The sequence below is a fragment of the Tursiops truncatus genome, chromosome X (genome assembly GCF_011762595.2).
Source record: "Tursiops truncatus isolate mTurTru1 chromosome X, mTurTru1.mat.Y, whole genome shotgun sequence".
Lineage (NCBI taxonomy): Eukaryota > Metazoa > Chordata > Mammalia > Artiodactyla > Delphinidae > Tursiops > Tursiops truncatus.
The window spans coordinates 99,515,160-99,542,712 of record NC_047055.1 but is presented as its reverse complement, the minus strand read 5'-3'; the positions used below and the strand labels follow the sequence as shown (position 1 = coordinate 99,542,712).

The window sequence follows — 27,553 nt, the reverse complement described above, 5'->3', positions numbered from 1 at the left end:
AGATGGATTTTTGATATATTTGTGGGCGGAGGTGAGCTCCACACCCCTCTACTCCACCATCTTTATCTCCTCTCTCAAGATTCATCTTGGTTGTAACATATGTCTGTACTTCACCCCTTTTATTGGTAAATAATATTTTGTGGTATAGATATACATTTTGCATATCCACTATCAATTGATGGCAATTGGGTTATTTCCACTTTTTGACTATTAAAAATGCTGCTATGAACATGTATGTATGAGTTTTTGTGTGGGCATATTTTAAAATTTTTCTTGTATATATACCAAGGAGTGGAATTTCTGGGTCACATGTTAACTCTATATCTTTCTGAGGGACTGCCAATTGTTTTCCAAAGTGTCTGCACCATTTTATATGCCCATCTACCATATATGAAAGTTCCAATTTCCCCACATCCTTGTCAACATTTATTATTACCAGGATTTTTTATTTTAGCCATTCTTGTAGATGGGAAGTTCTATTTCATTGTGTCTTTTCATTTCCCTGGCGACTAGTGATGTTGAGCATATTTCCATGTACTTATTGCCTGTTCATATATTTTCTTTGGAATATTGTATATTCAGATCTTTTTTTCCATTTTAATTGTCATTATATATTTTAGTTGTAAGATTTCCTTTTATACTTTATATACAAGTCATTCATCAAGACTTATTAGGATAATATGCTTTAAAAATATAAATGAAATTCAACTTTAAGACAGAAAAATTTACTTAATGCAAAAGAAGCCATTAAAATAGTGAAACAAATGTATCAAGGGATATATAGAAAATAAAAATAAACTGTCAGATTTACATCTGACAGTATAAGTAATAACATTGAAGATGAATGGATTAAATCCTCCAATCAAAAGGCAGTAATTCTCAGGCTGGATGAAAGAAACATAACATGATCCAACTATATGCTCCTTAGAGGAGACGCATTTTTTATTCAAATATACAAATAAACTGAAAGTAAAATAATAAAAGAAGACATCTGATGCCAAAAGTAACCATAAGATAGTTTGAATTACTAGATTAATATCAGACAAAATAAATTTTAAAACAAAAAATGTTACTAGAGATGAACAGCGACATTTTACAATGAAAAAAATAGTCAATCCGTCAGGAATATATAACAATCATAAAAGTATATGCACCTAACTAGACAGTCCCAAAATACATGAAGACAAACAGAATGGAAGGGACTAGAAAACACAGAGGAGGCAGAACTGTGGGAGTACTGGAGATGGTGCCTGCAATTCTGGCCTTCCAGGCAGGGCAGTTGAGCCTACAGCCCCAGAGGACCTGGTAGCAGCAAGGGAGGCAGCACACACAACTCTGGCCTCCTGGCTGCAGTGGCACCCATGGCCACAGGCAACTGGGCAGCAGAGACAGTGGGGCCTGGGGCCCCATCCCTCCAGCCACTGAGGCACCCAGGACTCTGGTCCCCTATCCCTTGCAATGGTAGAGCCCATGAATGTTACATCACTGGACATGGAAGAGGTCCCTACACGACCCCAGATCCTCCCACCTATCCTTCCCCACCCCTTGCAGCAGCTAAGCCTGTGACTCAAGGTATCCCAGATGTGAGGAAGAGCCCACCATCCTGGTGCATCACACACTGACATCAATGACACTGGCAAAAACAAGGTACTAATGACCCTGGAGGGAGAAGGAGTGATAATGAGGGTGAGGGGCCACATCCCTGACAGAGGCAGTGGCGGGTAGACAGTGCCAACTCTCAAATATAACCAGAGGCAGCTCAGGTAAGAGACACCAAAAACGTGCTATAGCATCACCTACTGTAAAACAAAAGAAAGACGTCTAATTTCTAACCTGTTGCTACTTCAAACATGCCAGCTAAGGAGCAACTCCAAGCACCATGAAGAACCACAGTAACACTGTACCACAGAAGAAAATGCCAATTCTCCAGAAACCAAACTTAAAATCATAGAATACTGAAAACTAATTGATAGAAAATTCAAAATAGCTGTCATGAAGAAACTCAATGAACTACAGGAAAACTCAGAAAGGCAGTTCAATGAGCTCAGAAATAAAATTAATAAACAGAAGGAATACTTTACCAAAGAGATTGAAAATAAAAAAGAACCAAAGAGAAATTCTGAAGCAGAAGAGCTCAATAAATGAGATGAAAAATGCATTAGAAAGCGCTGGAAATAGAGTAGACCATATGGAAGAAAGAATTAGTGAGCTGAAAGACAGAAATCTAGAAATGATACAAGTAGAAGAGGAAAGAGAAATAAGATATTAAAAAATGAGGAAATTGTATGACAGCTATGCAACACTTTTAGGAAGAGCAAAATTAGGGCAATGAGTATCTCAGAATGTGAAGAGAGGGAGAAGGGAGCAGAGAGTTTACTTAAAGAAATAATACCTAATAATTACCCAAACCTGGTGAAGAAACTGGAATATACGACCTGGAACATACAAGTGCATGAAGCTAAGAGAACACCTAATTACTTCCATTCAAAAAGACCTTCTCTGAGATATATTAAAACTGTAAAAACCAAATTACAAAGAAAGAGTTGTAAAGGCAGCCAGGGATAAAAGGATGGCAACCTACAAAGAAATCGCCATTAGGCTATCAGCAGATTTCTCAGCAGAAACTCTACAGGTCAAGAGGTAGTGGAGTGACCTTTTCAAAACACTGAAAGATAAAAACTGTCATCTAATATTACTGTATCCAGCAAAGTTATCATTCAGATATGAAGGAGAAATAAAGACTTTGCCAGAAAAACAAAAGCTGAGGGAGTTCATCAACACTAGAACTGCCTTACAAGAAATGTTGAAAGGAGCTCTTCTACCAGAAAAAAAGGCACAAGTACACAAAACTTTGAGTAAGTGATAAATAGGAAGACAGAATCAGAAAATTGAAACTCTTTATCAGAAGAGGTGTTTAAACACTCTATAATAGTGTAAAGGTCAAAGGGGGAGAAAAGCAGAAAAAATAACTATATTTACTTCAATTTGGTAACAAACTCACAACATAAAGAGGGATACTTTGAGACAACAAAAACACAGAAGGGGAAGAAGAAAAGGACAGAACCAATATAGGAAAATGAAGATAAGACATATCAGCAGAAAAATGACTATTTTGAAATAGTCAAATGAAACTTTTTTATGCAAACCTCATGGTAACCACAAAACATAAATTTAGAGCAGAGACACAAAACATAAAAATGAGGAAACAGAAAAATATCAGAGAAAACCATGAAACCAAAATGGAAGGCAGAAACATAAGGAAAAAGGAAACAATGGAGATACAGAGTAACCAGAAAACAAAAAATAAAGGCAGTGCTAAATCCCCATCTATCAATAATCACCCTAAATGAAAATGGATTGAATTCACCAATCAGAAGACAGAGAGTGGATGGATTAATTAAGAAACAAGTCCCAACTATAAACTGCCTCCAGAAGACTCATCTCAGTTCTAAATACAAACATAGATTAACAGTGAAGGGATGGCACATGATACTCCAAGCAAATGGCAGTCAAAAGAAAGTGGGTGTAGCCATACTCACATCAAACAAAATAGACTTCAAGCCAAAAAAGGTAACAAGAGACAGAAGTGGACAGTATATGATGATAAAGGGGACGATTCATCAAGAAGACACAACAGTGGTAATATATATGTACCTAACATAGGAGCACCAAAATATATAAAGCAATTATTAACAGACCTAAAGGGAGATATTGAAAGCAGCAGAATAGAAGGAGACATTAACACATGTCCCTTACATCAGGGATAGATCATCCAAACAGAAAGCCAACAAGGAAACAGTAACCTTAAATGAAACATCAGACCAGAAGGGTTTTATAGATTTGTAAAGAATATTCCATCCAAATGCAGCAGAAAAAACATTCCTCTCAAGTACACATGGAACTTTCTCAAGAATAGACCATATGTTGGAACACAAAACAGGTCTCAATAAATTTAAGAAGACTGAAGTCATACCAAATGTCTTTTCCAATCACAAGAGTATGAAACTAAAAATCAACTACGAGAAGAAAGCTGGAAAAATCACAAATATGTGGAAACTGAAAAACATTATGCTACTGAGCAAGTTTGGGTCAATGAAGAAATCAAACAGAAATCAGAAATTACTGGAAGACAACTGAAAATGAAAATACAGCATACCAAAATCTATGGGATACAACAAAAGTGGTACTACAAGGAAAGTTTATAGCAGTAAAGGCCTACCTCAAGAAACAAGAAAAAACTCAAACAATCTCACCTTACACCTAAAGGAACTAGAAAAAGAAGAACAAACGAAGGCCAAAGTCAGCAGAAGGAAGGAAATGATAAGGATCAGAGCAGGATTAAATGAAATATAGGCTAAAAAGACAGTAGAAAAGCTCTATGAAACTAGGAGTTTTTTCTCTGAAAATTAAAGAAAATTGACATACTTTTAAGTAGACACACTAAGAAAAAAGAGAGAAGGCTCTGATCAATAAAATCAGGAACAAAAGAGAAATAACAAATACCATAAAAATATAAATGGTTATAAGAGAATATTATGGACAGCTAACTGTCTTCCAACAAACTGGACAACCTAGAAGAAACAGACAAATTTTTAGAATCGTACACTTTCAAGGAATGAATCTTGAAGAAATATAAAATGTGAAAAGATTGATTACTAGTACAGAGATTGAAACAGTAATCAAAAAGCTCCCTCAAAATCAAAAGTCCAGGACCAGATGGCTTCACAGGTGAATTTTACTAAATATTCAAGGAAGATTTAACACCTATCCTTATCAACTATTCCAAAAAATTGAAGAGAAAGGAATGCTTCCTAACTAATTTTACAAGGTTACATCACCCTGATACAAAACCAGGCAAAGACATGACATAAAAAGAAAATTACAGGCCAAACTCTCTGATGAACATAGATGCAAAAATCCTCAACAGAATATTAGCAAACTTAATAAAACAATATATAAAGGATCACACACCATGATCTAGTGGGATTTATTCCAGGGATGCAAGGATGGTTCAACATCTGAAAATCAATCAGTGTGATACACCCCACTACAAAATGAAAAATAAACACCATATGATCATCTCAATAGATGCAGATAAAGCATTTGACAAGATTCATCACACATTTATGATAAAAACTCTCAATAAGTAGGTATAGAAGGAACACACCTTAACATAATAAATGCCATATATGACAAAAACCCAGCTAACGTCATACTCAATGGTGAAAAACTGGAAGCTATCCCTCGGAAATCAAGAACAAAACAAGGATGTCCACTCTCACCACTCTTATTCAACATAGTACTGGAAGTCCTAGCCAGACCAATCAGGGAAAAAAAAGAGATAAGACATTCGAATTGGAAAGGAAGAGTAAAACTGTCACTATTTGCAGATGACATGATTTGATATATAGAAAACCCTAAAGACACCACAAAAATTATTAGAAATAATAAATGAATACAGTGCATTTTCAGGATACAAAATCAATATACAAAACTCTATTTTGTTTCTTTACACTAACAGTGAGCTATCAGAAAGAGATATTAAGAAAACAATCCCATTTACAAGCAGAATAAAATACCTAGGAATAAATTTAACCAAGGAGATGACCAACCTGTACATTGAAAGCTATAAGACATTGTGGAAGGAACTGAAGAAGACACAAATAAATGTAAAGATATTCTGTGCTCAAGAATGGGAAGAATTAATATTGTCAAAATGTCTCTATCACATAAACAAATATACAAATTCAATGCAATACCTACCAAAATACCAAGGACATTTTTCACAGAAATAAAACAAAAACTTCTGAAATTTACATAGAACCACAAAGACCTGAGTAGCCAAAACAATCCTGAGAAGAACAAACAATGCTGGAGGTACCACACTTCCTGATTTCAACTATATTACAAAGCCATAGTAATCAAAACAGCATGGTCTTGGCAGAAAACCAGACACATAGGTCAATGGGACAGACCCAAGAACCAAGAAATAAAGCCACACATATATGGACAATTAATTTTCAACAAAGAGCAAAAAAAAAAACATACAATGGAGAAAGAGTAGTCTCTTCAATAAATGGTGTTGGGAAAATTAGACATTCACATGCAAAAAAATGAAACTAGATCACTATCTCACACTGTATCCCAAAATTAACTCAAAATAGATTATATATTTGAATGTAAGACCTGAAATCATAAAACTTCTAGAAGAAAACATAGGAGCTATGCTGTTTGACACTGGTCTTAGCAATATCTTTCTAGATATGTCTCTTCAGGAAAGGGAAACAAAAACATACAAATGGGACTACATCAAACAGAAAAGTTTCTGCACAGCAAATGAAACAGTCAAAGAAATAAACAGACAAGATACTGAATGAAAGAACATATTTGCAGAGGATATATTGAATATGGGGTTAATATTCAAAATATTAATATATAAAGAAGTCATAAAACTCAACAACCAAAACCACACAACCCTATTACAAAATAGGCAGGGGGGCTGAATAGACATTTTCCCCAAGAAGATATACAGATGGCCAACAGGCACAGGATAAGATGTTCAACATCACTAATAGTTATGGAAATGCAAATCATAACCAAGATCACCTCAGGCCAGTTAGATTGGCTTATTTCAAGAAGGCAAAAAATAACAAATGTTGGTGAGGATGTGGAGAAAAGAGAACACTAACACACTATTGGTGGGAATGTAAATTGGTGCAGCCACTATGTAAGGCAGTATAGAGATTCCTCAAAGAATTAAGAATAGAACTACCATATGATTCAGACATCCTATTTATTTATTTATTTATCCAAATAATTCAGAAACACTAATTTGAAAAGATTTATGTAGCCCTAAGTTCATCATGGCATTATTTTCTACAGCCAAGATATGGAAACAACCTAAGTGCCCATCAATGTATAAATGGATAAAGAAGATGTGGTATACACACACACACACACACACACACACACACACACACAATGGAATACTACTCCATTCTGGGATGGAGTTCCAATGGAATACACAATGGAATACTACTCCATAGAAAAGATGAAATCTTGCCATTTGCAACAACATGGATGGACCTTGAGGGTATTATGATAAGTGAAATAAGTTAGAGAAAGACAAATACCATATGATTTCACTCAATATGTAGAATATAAAAAGCAAACAAAAACTGCAAAATAAATGAACAAACCAAACCAAACAAAAACAAACATGTAGGTGCAAAGAACAGAGTAGTGGTTTTGAGAGGGGAACAGGCAGAGGGGAGAGAAAAATGGGTAAACAGGATCAACTGTATGGTGACAGATGGAAACTAAATTTTTGGTGGTGAGCATGCTATCGGGTATACAGAAGTAGAAATATAATGTTGTACACATGAATTTTTTATAATATAAATGAATGTTACCTCAATAAAAAATAAATCTAAAAAAACACTCAGCAAACTAGGAATAGAAGGAAACTTTCTCAATCTGTTAAAGGGCATGTAGGAAGAACCCATAGCTAACATCATAGATATACATGTAAACCTTTGGGATCTCATTAAGGCAAAGCCTTCTTAGACATGACATGAAAAGCACAAGCAATCAGAGAGAGAAGATAAATAAATTATACTTCTATATGAAACATTTTACTCTTCAGTATACCCTATCAACAAAGTGAAAAACCCACAAAATAGGAGAAAATGTTTGCATTTTATATATGTCTTGAATGTGTAGCTTTTTTTCATCAAATTTGTTTTTATTTTTTTCTAATTTTTTTTTCTGCTTGTTCCTTTTCTTCTAATTCTGATACATCCATTATTCATAAGTTGGTATGATTAATAGTGTCCCATATTTTGCTGAAGTTCTGTTCATTTTTCTTTCTTTTTTCTCTCTGTCCTTTGGATTCCATAATCTCTATCAATCTATGGTCGGAGTCACTGACTTTTTCTCTTGCCAATTCAAACTGACTGTTGTGACCCTAGTGAATTTCTCATTTCAGTTTTTTATTTACAACACATGAAACTGAATTTGGTTTTTAAAAATAATCTCTATCTTTTATTGATATTCTCTATTTGATGAGATATTGTCATCAAAACTTCCTTTAGTTCTTTGCCTGTGATTTCCTTTAGTCCTTTGAATGTATTTATAATGACTGCTTTGAAGTCACTGTCTGTTAAATCCAACATCTGGGCCCTGTCATAGGCGCTTTCTGTTGCTGTTTTTTTCCCTATGTATGGCTTACATTTTCATGTTACTTTGCATGCCATCTAATTTTTTTTGAAAACAGGACATGTTAAATAATATTGTAGGAAATCTGAATATTCATCCCCTCCCTGGATCTTGTTAATTTCATTTTTTTAAAGTGACTTGGCTGGATTTTTTAGTGACATCTCTTTCCCCTACACTGTGGAGTTTCTGATGTTGTTCCTTAGCGGGTTCAGCTTTGGGCATGGTCAAGTTACCTTAGCATGACAGTGTTTTTTGTAGGGCTTTCTTAGACTGTCTTTTTCCTGCTCACTATATGGTCTTATCTCACTCAACTGTTAGACTCTACTAATTGTCAGTTGATTGTTCTACAATAGTGAATTTTATGTGTCAACTTGACTGGGACATGGGGTACCCAGATATTTGGTCAAACAGTATTATGGGTGTTTCTGTAAGGAATCATTTTAAAGAGATTAACATTTAAATTGGTATACTGAGTAAAGTAGATGGCCTTCCCTAATGTGGGTGAAACTCATCCAATCAGCCAAAGATCTGAATAGAACTAAAAGGCTGATCCTCTCTCAAGTTAAAGAGAATTCTTTCTAGCTGACTATAGCCAAACTAGTATATCAACTTTTTCCTGACTTTGAACTTGAACTAAAACATCAACACTTCCTGGGTCTCAAGTCTGCTGGCCTTTGGACTGGAACTACACCATTAGCTCTCCCGAGTCTCCAACTTGCCAACTCACCCTGCAGATCTTGGGATTTGTCAGCCTGCATAATTGTGTGAGCCAAATTTTCATAATCAATTTCTTTGTACATATATACATTCTATTGGTTTTGTTTCTCTGGAGAACCCTGACTAATACATCCTCTATTGTTTTCAATAATGCCTTTGGGCATAAAATGTTAAACAATCTGATCCAATTAAACTTGAGTCCCTTTGCAAAAGCAGTTTTTGTGGTCAATTTTTGAATTTTATTGACTCCAAAAAGACTTTCCTTATGGATCTTTTTTCCTGGATTTTCTGATAAATTTCTTGGCCTACAATTAAATTTGTTACCCTCATGGAGTGACCAGCCTCTTCTTAATTGCTTACCACTCAAACATACATTGTTTCTGAGATAATTCCTAGCTTGCAGTTTCCCACACCCTCTCCCAAATAAACTCAGTTCCTTTGGGGAACATTTGACAGATGTTGGGGAAAAGGGAGTCCTGTTTTCCTGGCCACACCACTAAGAGTGGAGCTTCCATTATGCTAAGCTGGGAGGGGAGTTGGAGCAGGTTGTGGCTCAAGGGCCAAAGAATCTAGCTGTTCTTATTGAGATTTAGTAAATTTTCTTAAATCAACATCTCTTCATTTAATGTACGTCCTTAGACTGTTTTTTTCTTTCAGCATTTAAAATATATCAGTTGAATATTTTCTGGATTCCACTGTTTCCGATGAGAACTAAAAAACATTCATATCATTACTTTCTTATATATAATATTTCATCTTATTCTGGCTGTTTTCAAAATTTTTTCTTTACCTTGGGTTTTCTGTAGTTTGGCAATGAAGTGTCTATTATTTAATTATATTTATTATCCTGTTTGAATTTTGCTGAGCTTCATGGATCTGTAAGTTCGTATTTTTCACTAAATTTGGGGAACTTTTATCCATTACCTCATCAAACATTTACTCTGCCCATTTTCTCTCTCTTTTCTCATAGAGAGTCAAGTATACATATGTTAGACCGCTTAAAATTTTCCCATGTCTTATTAAAGTTCAGTTTTTCTTCTCAGCATTTAAAAAAATAAATTGGATACTTTCTATTTATATGTATAAAAGTACAATGATACCCTATTCTTCTACTTCCATCCAACCCATCCAGGATAATTTTCATTATAGATATTGAAATTTTCAGTTCTACACTTTCCATTTAGGCCATTTTTTAGTTTCCATTTCTATATTTTTCATCTGTTCATTCAAAATGACTTTATTTTTAAAATCTGTATACATATTTATAATAGCTATTTTAAGGTCCTGTGTGATCATTGAAACTCCTTACTCATCTCAAATTTTATTTTGACTATTATTTTGGAAATGAGTCACTTCTTTGCACACCTATTAATTTTTTATAGTGTTCTGTGTATTTTAGATTTTGTATGTTGAGAGTCTGGATTTGGATTTCTTCCTTAAGAGATTACTGAGATTTGTTCTGGCAATCAGTCTATTTACTAGTGGATCAGAAGCTTTTAAGGCTTGCTTTTAAGCTTTATTACAAGAGGTCTAGTGTAACTGTTTCTCAAGGGTTTTAGCACCCCAATTCCTAAAGTGTTGTTATTCTAGGGCAATCACTGAATGCCACCAGTGTCATTAAGGTCTCTAAAATCCAGCATGACAAAATTTCTGTGCCTTATAGCACTGTGTGATTTAGTGAATAGCACTGTACTTCCAGTAATTCAACAACTGATTATAAAAAGAGAACCAAGTGACATGTCTCATGCTGAAGGTCAAGATAGAGAAATCAAAAATGAGAAAAAATGAAAATAAGTTAGAAGTTACCATAATCAAACATGCCTGAAGAAAAGGTAATACAATGTCCACAATATTTGTTTCTGTGCCCATTTATAGAGAGCATTGGAATTACAGCAATTAAATAATTTCAAAACAACTTACACTATGTATATATATATATATATATATATATATATACACATATATATATAAAATATAAAAGTCTATCAATTTAAATACATTTATATATATAATTTATATATAGGAATATAGACTATTTTTAGTAGTTTTAGGTTTACAGAAAAATTGAGCATAAAGTACAGAGTTCCTATTTACCCCTCCTCCCTGTCCCCCACAGTTTCCCCTACTTTTACATCTTATAATATTGTGGCACATTTGTTAAAATTAATGAATGAAGATTCATATATTTCTATTAACTAAATTCCACAGTTTATACTAAGTTCATACTTTGTGTGATGATTGGTATCCACCATTACTGTGTCATATATTCACTGCCTTAAAAATCCATTGTGCTCCACCCATTTATCACTCCCTCCTTCCCCCTAATCCCTGGCAACCACAGATATTTTTACTATTTCCATAGTTTTCCATTTTCCAGAATGTCATATAGTTTCATATTGGCTTCTTTCACTTAGCAGTATGCATTTAAGGTTCCTCTTTGTCTTTTCATGGCTTGATAGCTCATTTCATTTTATCACTGAATAATATTCTATTATATAGATGTATCACAGTATTTTTTAAAAATCCATTCACCTATTGAAAGACATCTCTGTCATTTCCAAGTGTCAGCAATTATAAATGAAGCGGATATAAACATTAGTGTGAAGGGTTTTGTGTGGATGTTAGTTTTCAACTCACTTGGGTGAAGACCAAGGAGTATGATTGGGGGATTGTATGTTACAAGTGTATTTAATTTTGTAAGAAATTCTTAAACTTTCTTCCAAAGTTGCTGTACCATTTTGCATTCCCACCAACAATGAATGAAAGTTTCGGCTGCTCCCCATCTTTGCCACCTTTGATGTTGTCAGTGTCTGGATTTTAGCCACTCTAGTAAGTTTGTTATGGTATCTTATTGTTGCTTTAATTAGCAACTCCTTAATCACATATGTTGTTGAGCATCTTTTCACATGTTTATGTTCCATCTATATATCTTCTATTGTGAGGTGTCTGTTCAGATTTTTGTCCAATTTTTAATTGGGAAGCTTATTTTCTTGGTATTTAGCTTTAAGTGATAATTGTATATTCTGGATAAAAGTACTTTGTCAAATATGTGATTTGCAAACATTTTCTCCTAGTTTGTAGCTGTCTTTTCATTCTCTTAACAGTGTCTTTTGCAGAGTAGTTTTCAATTTTAATGAAGGCCGACTTTTATACTATGTTTTCTTTCACGAATCTTGCTTTTGGTGGTATATCTAAAAAGTTATCGCCGAACTCAAGGTGAAAACTACATTTTAATAGGCTGCTTTGATTTTGCTTCTTGTCATGCTCATTGTTTTCAATCAAAAAATGTTTTTACCCTCTAAATCTTATGGAATATTTTGAAAGATTTGAACACCTCTTAAAATATTTCAAGAGTCAAATGTTACTTCATAAATGTTGAATTTAAGCTAATAATAATAAATATTTTAATTTACATTCTCTATAAATTCAAATAATTAAGGATGCCTTTATTTTTTTATTATTTGAAAAAATGAGAACAAATGCAACAAAACTACAAAAATGTATTGTAAACATTTCTTGAATCCTAAAAAAATTAAACTTGAATAGCATATATTTAATGTAAAGTAACTTTTTTGAAATAATGCTGAAATTCACTCTCATGCTTTTTTCATTTTCACTGTTATGACTAATTATATGAGGAAAAAATAAATTAGTAGAATAGATTGAGATTAAATGGTTTATATATATTCCCCTCTCTTTGGAACCCCAGGCTCACATTTATAGCATTAGAAAGTGCTTTCATTTTGCAGTCCAGAAGGGGATTTACAAATTACAAATGAAATACTCTACTGCCTGCTGAAGGACAGCTATCTCAAACATGTAAAAGGTTCAGCAGGCTGGCAAGAAAGTTTTATATGAAGATGCTTTGAAATCATAGTAAAAAAAAAAAACCTCGGGCTTCCCTGGTGGCACAGTGGTTGAGAGGCCGCCTGCCGATGCAGGGGACATGAGTTCGTGCCCTGGTCTGGGAAGATCCCACATGTCACAGAGCGGCTGGGCCCGTGAGCCATGGCCGCTGAGCCTGCATCCGGAGCCTGTGCTCCACAACGGGAGAGGCCAAAACAGTGAGAGGCCTACATACCACAAAAAAAAAAAAAAAAACCTCTAAAATTTGAGGAATATATGTTTAATTATTTAAAATAGGATGCCTTCAAGATGTATATTTATCAGAGATCATGATCATTCTAATATTGTGTTGGAGGATTTGGTTTTGTAAGACCTGTATGCAGAAAATTATAAGACACTGATGAAAGAAATTGAAGATGATACAAACAGATGGAGAGATATACCATGTTCTTGGATTAGAAGAATCAACATTGTGAAAATGACTCTACTACCCAAAGCAATCTACAGATTCAGTGCAATCCTTATCAAGCTACCAATGGCATTTTTCACAGAACTAGAAAAAAAAATTCACAATGTGTATGGAAACACAAAAGGCCCTGAATAGCCAAAGGAATATTGAGAAGGAAAAACAGAGCTGGAGGAATCAGACTCCCTGACTTCAGACTGTACTACAAAGCTACAGTAATCAAGACAATATGGTACTGGCACAAAAACAGAAATATAGATCAATGGTATAGGATAGAAAGCCCAGAGATAAACCCACGCACCTGTGGTCAACTAATCTATGACAAAGGAGGCAAGAAACATACAATGGAGAAAAGACAGCCTCTTCAATAAGTGGTGCTGGGAAAATTGAACAGCTACATGGAAAAGAATGAAATTAGAACACTCCCTAAAACCATACACAAAAATAAACTCAAAATGGATTAAAGACCAGACACTATAAAAGTCTTAGAGGAAAACATAGGAAAAACACTCTTTGTCATGAACCTCAGCAAGGGACTTCCCTGGTGGCGCAGTGGTTAAGAATCTGCTTACAAATGCAGGGGACACGGGTTCAATCCCTGGTCCGGGAATATCCCACATGCAGCGGAGCAATTAAGTCCGTGTGCCACAACTACTGAGCCTGCACTCTATGCCCGTGAGCCACAACTACTGAGCTCACATGCCACAACTACTGAATCCCACACGCCTAGAGTCTGTGCTCTGCAACAAGAGAAGCCACCACAATGAGAAGCCCATGCACCACAACAAAGATTAGCCCCCGCTCGCTGCAGCTAGAGAAAGCCCGTGCGCAGTAACGAAGACCCAATGCAGCCAAAAATAAATAAATTAAATAAATAATTTTTTTTAAAAGTACTCTTCTTTAAAAAAAAAAAAACACAGCAAGATCTTTTCTGACCCACCTCCTAGAGTAATGAAAATAAAAACAAAAATAAACAAATGGGACCTAATTAAAATTAAAAGTTTTTGCACAGCAAAGGAAACCATAAACAAGACAAAAAGACAACCCTCAGAATGGGAGAAACTGTTTGCCAGTGAAACAGCGGACAAAAGATTAATCTCCAAAATATACAAACAGCTCATGGAGCTCAATATCAAAAAAAACAACAAACCAATTAAAAAATGGGCAGAAGACCTAAATAGACATTTCACCAAAGAAGACATACAGATGGCCAAGAGGCACATGAAAAGATGCTCAATATCACTAATTATTAGAGAAATGCAAATCAAAAATACAATGAGATATCACCTCACACCAGTCAGAATGGGCATCATCAAAAAAAATCCACGAACAATAAATGCTGCAGAGGGTGTGGAGAAAAGGGAACCCTCTTGCACTGTTGGTGGGAATGTAAATTGATACAGCCACTATGGAGAACAGTATGGAGGTTCCTTAAAAATCTAAAAATAGAACTACCATATGACCCAGCAATCCCACTACCAGGCATATACCCTGAGAAAACCATAATTCAAAAAGAGTCATGTACCAAAATGTTCACTGCAGCTCTATTTACAATAGTCAGGACATGGAAGCAACCTAAGTGTCCATCAACAGATGAATGAATAAAGAAGATGTGGCACATATATACAATGGAATATTACTCAGCCATAAAAAGAAACGAAATTGAGTTTTGTAGTGAGGTGGATGGACCTAGAGTTTGTCATACAGAGTGGAGTAAGTCAGAAAGAGTAAAACAAATACCGTATGCTAACACATATATATGGAATCTAAGAAAAAAAAATGGTCATGAAGAACCTAGGGGCAAGATGGGAATAAAGACACAGACCTACTAGAGAATGGACTTGAGGATATGGGCAGGGGGAAGGGTAAGCTGTGACCAAGTGAGACAGTGGCATGGACATATATACACTACCAAACGTAAAACAGATAGCTAGTGGGAAGCAGCCACATAGCACAGGGAGATCAGCTCGGTGCTTTGTGACCGCCTAGAGGGGTGGGATAGGGAGGGTGGGAGGGAGGGAGACACAAGAGGGAAGAGATATGGGAACATATGTATATGTATAACTGATTCACTTTGTTATAAAGCAGAAACTAACACACCATTGTAAAGCAATTATACTCCAATAAAGATGTTTAAAAAAAATCCTTTACTTCAAATGGTACAAAGATATTTAGATCTATGAACTCTACAGGAACTTACTCTGCTGGGATTACACACATGTATTGTCTTTCTGCTTTTGTCAAGATATAGGATTAGAAGCCAAAGTTAACTAATTTTGGAAATATTAACTTACCAAGATTTTAGATTGTGCAGCATTTAATATTATAATGATCTATTTTCATTGTATAGATCAGTGGATACAGAAAACTTCAGAAAAAAGGAGAAAGAGACAAACACATTTCAGTCTCTCTCTGAACTGGGAAGACCTGACATCTAAATGTCCTACACATACCCAAGGCTAACTTATCACTGCTCCCTCTCCTGCACCACATACAGGGCTGATGGTTGGCACAGGAATTATCTACTGAAACTTTTTTCAAAACCCCCCTCTTTCATTCTCATCAGAGAAATTGTACACATGGCACTTGTATGTTAAAATATCACCCTCAAGTTTCCTGATAGAACTGAGTCTGAATTACGAGGTAATTTTGCTTTGCTTCAATACTGGGTAATTTTGCTTTGGATTGATCCTGATTACCTATTTCTGATGACCTTCAGTCCTCAGTCTGCTTTAGTATTTGCACCAAGTGCTGGTTTTGAAATTACCTATTATCTTGGTTGCCTTAGCACACTTAAAACATGCTACTCTTTTTAGGGTCCCAGAAGACCATGTAAAGTTAACGTCTTGTCTACCAAAGTTCTAAGTGTTGACACAACAGAATTCGCCACCACTCTACTTTATGCATCTGTCAGAAGAGATCTCACTGGTCATCTTATGAAGTACCCACACTTTTCAGGTAGATTGATTTTCATTGCCAAGATTTGCACTCAACTACCTGACCTAGTACCTATCCTATTTTACAGAATAGGTCTAACCTATTCTGTCTCATTCTGCTGTGAGAGAGAATGCTGAATTTTGACAGAGTGCAAGCAGGGTGATATTAAAGTATGAAACTATTACAACTCATGACCTTCCTAAAACTATAAAACACAAACATTCTAGAAAAGACTTTCTCCTTTATTTGTACTTCTTCATTAAATTTTGAAAATTGCTTTCCACAGAATTCTATCTCAACTATAGTCAACAGCCCCTAGAAACTAGCTTTTTGTATGACTGAAATAAATAAATACATAAATGAATGAATAAATAAACAGTTTTGGCTTATGTCATAATTTACACGAACTACTTACTAATATTCAGTTTATATTTGGTGGGTCTTCAGATTAATATTTCTACCTTCCACGTGACCCAAAGTTCAGCTAGCACCTCTGTTATCAATAACAGCAATATTCTCATAATTTTCTATAATTTTGATTGTCAGTGTTTACTCACCTTGGCTTTTCCACAGTCATTACTCCTTTGAATAAGTGATATTTCATTCCATTTGGAGTTTATTCAAGTTGATTTTTCACTATGGTCTATAAAATTATATTCACCTTCCCTACCCAAGCCTTTAATTTCTCTCACTCAGCTCTGTATGTCTTTTTTGAGACTTAGTAATATGCTTTGGAGGTCAAAAGCACATAAATGTAGTTGCCAAATATTATCTTAATATATATAATTCAGTTCTTTTCCCTAACTTAATTATTCCTGCTTAGTCTGGTGATAAGGCCAAAGCCATTTACATAGTTCTGATTATCTATACATATATAGTAATTATATGTTGCATATATTATTTATTACATATAATATATAATTATTGATGTGTACATACAGTCAATTCTCATTATTCATGGATTTATATTTGTAAATTTTTCCACTCACTAAAATTTACATGTAACCCCAAAATCAATACCTGCAGGGATCTCACGGTAATTGGTCGACATGTGCAGAGCAGTAAAAAAATTTGAATCAACCAATGTGCATCTTCCCAGCTGGTATCTAACAAGGCCACACTCTGCCTTCTTATTTCAGCTCTCATACTGTAAACAAGTGTCCTCTTTGCAGTGTATTTAGGACCACCTCTTCCTTATTTTGTGCTTTTTTTTGGTTGGTTATTTTGTTGTCTAAAGTGGCCCCCAAGTGTAGGGCTGAAGTGTTATCTAATGTTCTTAAGTACAAGGAGGCTGTGATGTGTGTTATGGATAAAATAAGTATGTGAGATAATGTTTAAGCATGAGTCACAGAGCTATTTGTTGGGAGTTCAATGTTAACTGTGAATGAATCAACAATAGATATTAGATAAGTTATCTAATATAAACACACAGATACACATAAAACAAGGCTATTTATTAATTGGTTAACAAAAATGCTGTGACCAGAGGTTTGCAGGAACGTAACTCTATTTCACCTAGGAGCAACCTAACTCTGGTTTCACCTGAATTAATGGTATTCATTAATTCAGTGTTTGCATATACCTTATAGAATATAACTAACATGAATAATGAGAAGTGACCATATACGCAGTGAGAACAAGACAAGTACCTGTGTCTTGGTTCATATCAGTTGCTGTGGATTCACCAGGGGAAAACAAAGTAATCTGTTTTCTACCTACAAATTGAGGAAAAGAATGGAAATCCTTAGAAATATGAGCTTTCCTTACAACTTCCTACTTGCACTCCTTCTGACAACCAGTGAATAGAATTTATGTTTTAGAATCATTAATGAGAAAAATTAATGAAAAATCATTAATGAGAAAATAAACTGTTTTAGCCCTGAGGTGGAGGAGAAGGTTAAAGTTTTGAGTTTAAGAGACTGAAAAGCTCAAACTTGGGTGTGGCTTCCATGATACACATGGAAAGAGGATTGTGGTGGAAGGGGACTTATGCCCAGTTTACACACAGCAATCCAGGATGTGGCCAGGTCTCTAACGTGATAATGCCTGACCTCTGAATACTAAACATTGGTAGATTCAAACGAAAAGATTTCCATGGTCGAAAGTGACAGGATACAATGGAGCTTCATGCTGTGAATCAGACAGCTAATAAAGGCTTGGACAAATAATCTTGGGAAGACTACAATAGCTTGAACATAAGAGACAGTTCTCCTTCTAAATTTTAAAATTTTCTTGTATTATTTCACATGCTGTTCAAGCCCTCCAGGACTTCTGTGTGGCACTAGTGTGTTCTAGATTTACCTGATTCAGAAAAAAAAAAATCTATTGTTCTGGAAAACTGTAGAGCAAAATTATACTTATGTATACTTGTGTCTCCATTTGCCATTTGCTCCTTGTTTTTTAAGTTTATTTTAGACATTTTTCCTTTGATCTCATCAACTTTTAAAGCCAATAAACTGGACACTTTTCTTGTTGAAAGTATAGAGAATGAGGATATCTAGCTGAGCCTTGACAACTATCACAGCTCTTGAGTGAAGTCTACACTTTCTTAGGGCTCCATACATACCAGTTTAAAATCAAGCACTTTTAAGTATATCTCATCTCCTCCAGTAAAAATACATAATGATGAAGTGTGTTTCTTGTAATTCTTTTCCCCCTTCGATTAGGACCAGCCCATTTCCTGGGTAAATTATTTTCTCACATGATTCTGCTCAATTTCTTTAGTGACAAACAGATGTTGCACAATTTTAGCTAATGAATTCTTTCTATTGCTTGCATGTGAATAATTAATGTACAACTTCTTATTCCTACACTACAGCTTGAGAAAAATAAACTGTTTGGTCCCTATAAAGTCTACCAAAATAGAATGATAATGTTTTTATTATTTTCTTGCAAATATTTATTTAATGTCATGATAACCTTAAAACATCCAGTATAGCCATTTTATTTGAATTCTTTTACTTACGGGAACATAGGCAAGAGGACATCCATCAAAATAGAGACAAGCCAAACCACAGGACTTAATCTTAATGCCAATTCTCCAGAGATTCATTTCTCTTGGTAAGTTGAGATAAACTCATTGTGCTTTTCTGTTGGGAAACAAGCAAGTTTTATACTAAGCAACTCGTCAAGGTGACCAAAGACCATACTGTGATAAAATTTTATTCTTTTGATAAGGAGCAAATACTTTAAAATATTTTGCATAAGCAAATTTTTGAAGTACCTACAAAATATATTAAATGTATGAAGTATTAACAATGTAATGGATAAACTTAAGCCCCGCAAGCCAGGTCTAAACTTTTTACTTTCTCTCTAATCTCAAAAGCAAATTTATATTTATATAAACAGTCACATATAAAAGTGGAAATAAATCGCTTTCTATGAAAAGTGTCAATAAACCAATATTTCATTACTATTGGTTTACATATTAAGAGGAGCTTTAGAAATAAATGACTTTTGAATGGGTACAGCTGGGAAATGCTCAAATAATCTAAAACACAATTTATTTTTTGCATATATAAACAATATGCAAGGAAAAAGTAGGTATTTTTGGTGACTTACAATGTACTATATAAAAGATGTTTGCTTTAAAATGAATTTTTCTTGTTATTTTCCCTTTTCTTAATTTAAATTTATTGATTTATTTGAAGTAGCCAGGAAGGGATTGTGACATATCCATAAAGGATGAAAAATCAGTTTTTAACAAAACATATTTGAGTGAAATTATGAATGTATTTCATCAATGTTTCTTCATAATTGTTCTCTAATGTTTTAGTTGTACCAATAAGAAATTAATGCTCATTTACATAAATTTACATGTAAATTTATATGGCACTTGATCAGCACAAAAATGTTTTCAAAAATAAACATGGAAACTATAGCCAATAGTCCAATATAATATTTTAAAACATTCTGAATGTATATATTTATATAGAATGCATATTTATATATAATATATACAAATGTATATATGTATATATAATGCATATATATAATATTCTGAATATGTGTGTGTGTATATATATATATAAAACAAACTAAATATGGTCTTACTCATATAACTCATTGCCTGAATAAATACCATAATATGTTACATTGTGTTAAAACCATAACTACCAATAAAACTAGCAATTATTTCATCAAATTAATCTCATATTTATTTTGTGACTGTGCTAGGGCAATTTAGGCTACACAGTACAGCTGGAATTCAGTTTGTGCAAGGCCACCTCTTTGAGCAAATTTGTTCTCTGTAGGACTCTCAGGAGTATGTAAATGCTGGTGCATGGGATAAGATTATTTTATCCAACAGAGTGCAAAAAAAGTTTCCTTGGCTTCTCAGAATTGCATTTTAACCGCACCCAAAGGACTTTCCTTTGACAAATCAAAAGACTTCTCCCAAAGACTTTCCAATCACTAATGTCTCTGAACCTGGCACTGTTACCAAACATCCCTGCATAAATTTCACATACTTTCATTAAAATGTATTTGATCATTAGGAAATTCTGTTTAACCAATATATCAATTTAAACCTGCAGAACAATCTCTTCAGACTCTTTAAAATATTGTAGATAATTAAATTGGTCAGTTGTCAGAAACATATAAAGTTTCTATAACGACAGTCAAACAGTTAAAGCTGTTCAATAATGGTATAGGTTTGGGGGGAAGATAAAACAGTAACCACCTTGTCACTTGTATTCAAGCAGAACCTGAATGGTTGTCTACCAGGGATCCACTGACTGGATATTAAATGCTATTATTTCCAATTCTATGATTATATAATTACATAGTAAGGTAGATTATAAACAGGACTAACTTTCTTGGATTAAAATATAAACCCTGAGCTTTAAAATAGGTACTAGTCTGCATTATTGTCATAAATAGGCACACCAGAGTCACTATTATTGTCCCTATTTTGGGAAGGAAGTTCTCTCTACTGCTTTCAGGGGGATTGTGGCTTATTCTCATCTCCCCCCCACAAAAAAAAATCAAAAGAATTTACTTGAAAAGTATATCCATTCTATTTCTTGCAGGTTTCTCTCTTGGTAATGTGAACCACCACCCATGTCTTCCTGCCCTTTTTTCCTCCATGATCCACATTCCTTTTGAAAGAGTTTTTATTAAGATGAGCATTGATCCTTAGACTAGGTCATGTCTTTACTCAGCAGTGTTTTGCTAGTTATTTTGACCTGTAGAGAAAAAAATATATGTTAGAGGGGCTTGAATTTGACAAGATAAACTAAAGAGGCTTACTTGAGGCCCCTAAACATGTCAGTGGTATGCTAAAACATTGTTTGTGCCAGATAATTTTGTCCACTATATTGCGCTGATAAAAGTAGTGACAAACCGAAGGCAAAAATCAACCACAACTGGCAGCTGCTGGAGTTCAAACATGAACTGATAACCAAGAAAGGACAATGAGTGATTTACTTATTGCCTTTTATAATATATACTTTATTTTGTATATAGCTAGTTTACCTTTTCTCTGTAATAAGGTGAATATATTTTTTCCATTTTGATTTAAACTGTACATGTCTGTAATTAATACAAAAGTATAAGAATGAATCATGGGCCCATTATGCACTCTATGAAGAAAAGAAAAAGAGGAATACTAGCATTAGCATATTGGCTCTATAATCAGCACATGCAACAAAATCTTACAGTTATCTATAGGCATTGAACAAACATCAGCCAGCAGGCCTGGCAATAAATGCATATTCTTACCTCACCTATCATTTGCTTGCTGCTCATGGCGTGTTTTAAGGAGAATAGGCAGTGAGATATTACAGAATTGGAGGATTTGATGTAAGAATACAGAACCCATACTTTTTAATTTATAATAAAAGAAATATAAAAGGTTAAAATGGAGAAAGTGGGAGGTTGATAATTTTGATGATTTCTCTTTTCAACTTAAGGACCTCAGAAAATTATTTGTGAAATGCTCTTAATCTAAGTCAGTGATTCCAAAAACTGGTTCCTGGATCAGCAGCAACATCATCACCTAGCAACTTATTAGAATAGCAAATTCTCCCTAGCCACACATCTGCAGAATAAGAATATCTGAGGGTGAGGCCCAGGAATCTGTTTTAACAAGCCCTCCAGGTGATTCTGATGTACTCTCACGTTTGAGAACCACTGTTAAGGTGAACAAATAATGCTTCGTAACAGTTTAGCTTTTCAGGGATGTGAGGCACAATAAACTAATATCAAACTGAGGATTTTAAACTTTAGGTCTCAACTTCTTTCTCTATGATAGTTTCCATATTATTCCAAAATCTACATACTGTATAAGAAATAGTGATGAAATTAATGCTTCAACCTCACCCCCAAAGAGTAAGCCTCCTTTTGACCACCTTCATCTATTTCCCCTCACCCCACCCCCACCTCTGGCAACCACTGATCTATTCTCTGTTTCTATTAGCTTGGGGTTTTCTTAGATTCCACATATAAGTGAGATCAAACAGTATGCCTTTCTCTGTCTGACTTATTTTACTTAGCATAATGCTAATAATACTTGTTACCATATATTGAAAGTTGCTAAGAGAGTAGATCTTAAAAGTTCCCATCTCACACACAAAAAAGTAACTATGTGAGGTGATGAATGTGTTAACTTATTGTGGTAAGCATATTGGAAAATATACATGTATCAAATCATTACGTTGTACACCTTGACCTTACGCAATGTTATATGTCAATTACATCTCAATAAAGCTGGGGGAAAAACAACAGTGTGCCCTCTGAGGGTATGAGTAAACTGCTGGGTTAACTGTGCAGTTTGCTATCAGCGTAATTCCTTTCAAACAATTCTCGGCTATATAATGACCAAGGTTGTAGTCTAGATATTATACCATTTAAGGCACAGGTTTAAATAATTCATCTCTGTATAATTACAACTTGGAGTAATTCCTGAAGGATCAAATATCTACTTCTACTTGTGGAGAGCTAGCTTGAGACAAAAGATCCAGATGATGAGCATCAGAGGGTATTCATTCATTTTTCTCTTATTCCCCTTTAATTTTTTTCTTTATCTATATATTTAACCTGACATGGGTGGAGGTAACTAAATACTTATAAGTACTACAGAAATCATGCACACAAAATATTCTGAGCACTTCTGATAAAGAGGTGTATACATTAACACATTAACTACTCTTTTCTTACCATATCTTTAGTTGGTAATACAACATAGATATTCCAATTCCATGTACAATATGAATTTATAATGTATGTATTTTCTGTGTTCTATGTAGTAAACAAATGTACCCGCTATAGAATGTAGCCAAGTAAGAAGGCTTATAATTGGTTTTTAAGCTTCTTTGAAACTAACCATCTCTTTGTGTCCATTTCATTCCAGAAGTGTCCATACACTTCTTTCAACCTTTTAAAGAAATTTACCAAAATAATTTTGGTCATATTTCTAAAATTAATTTGGCAGCTTTTTGCAAGTATGGTTGGAACAAAAGGATAACACAAAAAAGAGCACACCATACACAGCAAATATCAGAGTGAGAAAAATCTGCATGTGGTAATTCCATTTGCATGTAACTGCTAAAAGAAAAAAAATGTGATTCATTCTCACTCCTGGTTTTCTTTTTTTTTTTAAGATTTTTTCTTAATGTGGACCATTTTTAAAGTCTTTACTGAATTTGTTATAATATTGCTTCTGTTTTATGTTCCAGACGTTTTGGCTGTGAGGCATGTGGGATCTTAGCTCCTTGACCAGGGATCAAACCCACGCCCCCTGCATTGGAAGGTGAACTCTTAACCACTGGACCGCCATGGAAGTCCCACCCCTGGTTTTCTATCCTCATGAAAGACAATTTAGAAATTACTGGTTCCCTGTTACAAAAAATAAAGTCCTGCTGAGAAGACGTTCTTCAGAATGACCTGGAGGCTTATTTTTGGCAGGTCTCTGATAATCATTTCACCTTGACTTCTCCCAATCTTCTTCCTTTTTTATTACTACTAAGACACTTTAGTATATCACCCTGACTTTTGACTTTCTTCAACTATTCTGGCCCCAGAAGGACTTGTGTAGCTCAGTTTGTTTTGGTTCTGAGTGCTACATTAATGCTTTGGGCACTCCAGTTAAACTTTAGCCATGATGGTAGACATCAGACTTGTTCTTTTAGGGATTTCACTTTTCTTAATACCCAAAGTATAAAGAGAGGAAATCAAACAGGGGAGTCTGTATGTCACTATGTATTACAGGTTGTTTTCCCTGGAGCCTGCTTGACTTCGGAGCCTAGCATTCCTGCCTTCCTGCCATTCGTTTACTCTACTGTTTTGTGAAATTTAAAAAAAGTAAAAACAAAAAAGGCAACTCACATATTTCAATAAATATACTTACATATGAGTGTAAATATACATTTATTACATGTATATTTAATACATACTATTACATATGAATATGAATATAAATATATATTTTTGCCTTAAATCTCGAGTACAAGAAAGCAGATTCTATTTACTCTGGTCTCTATAAAATTGGAAAACACTGTAGTGCAACTTTAACAAGCTCTATGCTTAAAACACTAACAGTATAAGTGACTTATGAGTGAAACTGAATATGTTATCTATGCACAATATAATAGACTTCTGCTGGTTAACCAATGGGATGACTAAGCATGTGTAGAGGGCACCTGCAAAGCAGAGGCACCTAATACAATATTTGGATATTATATAGTATTTGCTATATTTTAAAGTTCTAATTTAGTCATCAATTTAAAAGTTAGACATTTTTGGATACTTGTAAATTTATTTTATGGTTTAATTTCTTAATACCTCATAGTGGCACGTTGGCAGTAGGGAATAAGAGCAGTTGGCAAATGATATCAATAGTATTTTAGTGCTTATAGCTTCTAACATACTAATCCATCTCTGGACAAAATGTAACCAGTTTATTCCTATCTAGCTCTCTACTCCATGAACTCATTTTCCAAGGAAAAATAAATCAGATAGAATACTCTAAAGCTGAGAAATAAAAATGGAAATATATACCACATTAACCATATTGAATTTCTACTTCTCAAAAAACATGAGGTGAGGATGATACGAAGGTATTTTTTTTCATTACAGGCTACTATTTTTAAAGGATTTACACCCGTATGTGTATCCATTGCTTAACTTTTTGTCATGCTTGTGAAGTTCTCAGTTTGTGGATTGATTGGTTTATAGATTTGTTGTTATAAATTTATAAACAGAAAGCTCCTAGAGTCTGAGATAGGTCATTTAATTTACCTCAGACAAATCTCAAAAAAGGAATAACAGTAGTAACAGCAAATGTTTACTGATTTATTTCTATGGGCTAGTCATGGTACTAAATATTTTGCTACAGTATCTTATTTGATCTTCAAAGCAGTCCTATATGCTCATGAAGAAACCAGTATGAAGAGTTCATACAATGTTTACTGTAAAGAAGAGTTGCACCTGAGGTTTTTACCCATACAGACTGGCCGCAGCACCTATGAATTTCAAGTAAGGGGCTTCTTTCAAAGGAAATCTAGTTAAATATTCTATATTCAACATGTAAATATAAACATACTTTGATTGTCATTTTACCTATCATCAGTATCATGTGGTAGATTCTCCCAGATACTGCACTCCTTTTCCTCAGAGTGAAAGGTGACCTTAGTCCAGAAAGAACTTTAAGAAATCACCTCTACATCATTCTATAATACCTAACTCATATGCCACCTTATTGGTGAATTGTACTTTTCAAAGATAGCTTCAATGACAAGTATCTTAACTTATATGGTCTCCTTAAAATTTAAACTTGACACTCCTCCATCAAGAAGTGGAGTATGTGTTTCCCCCATGAACCTAGGTTGACTATTAACTGCCTTGATGAATATAATTTGACAAGGGTGATGATGCATGACTTGCAATGCTAGGACATAAAAGGATATGTGACTTCTGTCTGGTTCTTTGTTTACTCTGTCTCTCTCTCTCCCTCCCTCCCTCCCTCCCTCTGTTCTCTCTATCTCTAGCCATTCCTTCAGAATCCTGAACCAATACATAAGAATTTCAGCTACACTGAAACCACCATGCTGCACAGATCATGGAGAGAAATCCCATAGACACAGAGATAGCTGAGGAGCCCCAACTCTTCCAGTCCCAGCTGTTCCAGCCCTGCCAACTCAGGCACTAAACACAAGAGTGAAGAAGCCTCCAAGATGACTCTAGTCACAGCCACTGTCTGACTTCAGCTTTCTGAGATACCCTGAACAAGAAGCACTCAGTTTAGCACCCCTTGAATTCCTAATAATTACTGTTCTAAACCACTAAGTTTGAGGGTAATTTTTTATAGAACATTACATAAATAGAATAACCTCCTTTGCAAATCCTCCACAGATCCCTCCATTAGACAGCATTTTATCAATCAGATAGCGTTCTTCCCATATAGATTTCCTAAAGAAGACAATGCCAGTTTAGAATGCATAATTAGGCACATTTTACTAGGTGGACATGTAATGCTGGTGGAGAACAAAAAACAGAATTGGTTGAAAATTTAGAGCTTGTAAAGTCACTGGAGCTGCATGGAGCTTGAAGAAGCATAATAATTAATGCTTGCCATGGCACTGCATGAAGAAACTCAGTGAGACGATTTTAGAGAAAGGTTAGACTCTGAGAACTGACCAGGATCTTTGTAGAAGAAAGAGACTGGATAAGGAAAATGCATGCGAAAAAAATCCAGAAAATCTGCTGAATCAACTCTACTTGGTACCAAGGCAGATTTAGTTTTTTGTTCACAAAATGAATAAAAGAAATAATTCTGGCCTAAGAATTGAGTAAGAAGTATAATAGAAATAACCATGGATTTTTTGATGATGGCCATTCTGAGTGGTGTAAGGTGATACCTTATTGTAGTTTTGATTTGCATTTCTCTAATAATTAGTGATGTTGCACATCCTTTCATGTGCCTCTTGGCCATCTGTAGGTCTTCTTTGGAGAAATGTCTATTTAGATCTTTTGCCTGTTTTTTGATTAGGTTGTTTGTTTTTTTGATATTGAGCTGCATGAGCTATTTGTATTTTTTGGAGATTAATCACTTGCTGGTCGATTTGTTTGCAAATATTTTCTCCCAGCCTGTGGGCTATCTTTCCATTTTGTTTATGGTTTCCTTTGCTGTGCAAAAGCTTTTAAGTTTCATTAGGTCCCACTTGTTTATTTTTGGTTCATTTTCATTACTCTAGGAGGTGGAACAAAAAAGATCTTGCTGTGATTTATGTCAAAGAGCATTCTGCCTATGTTTTCCTCTAAGAGTTTTATAGTATCCAGCCTTACATTTAGATCTTTAATCCATTTTGAGTTTATTTTTGTGGATGGTGTTAGGGAGTGTTCTAATTTCATTCTTTTACATGCAGCTGTCCA

The 27,553-nt window shown here is 34.6% G+C and overlaps 1 long non-coding RNA gene across 1 annotated transcript in view; it reads right to left on the bottom strand.

The window, feature by feature from the left end:
* LOC141277608 (uncharacterized) overlaps positions 1 to 19,275 on the bottom strand; it is a 56,408-nt gene extending 37,133 nt beyond the window's left edge. Inside the window, exons 1-2 of the long non-coding RNA XR_012329243.1 lie at positions 19,149 to 19,275; positions 17,833 to 17,898 (exon numbers count right to left, since the gene is read on the bottom strand). This is a non-coding gene — a long non-coding RNA (uncharacterized lncRNA). The remainder of the gene's footprint in view (positions 1 to 17,832; positions 17,899 to 19,148) is intronic.
* Positions 19,276 to 27,553: the final 8,278 nt, after the last annotated feature.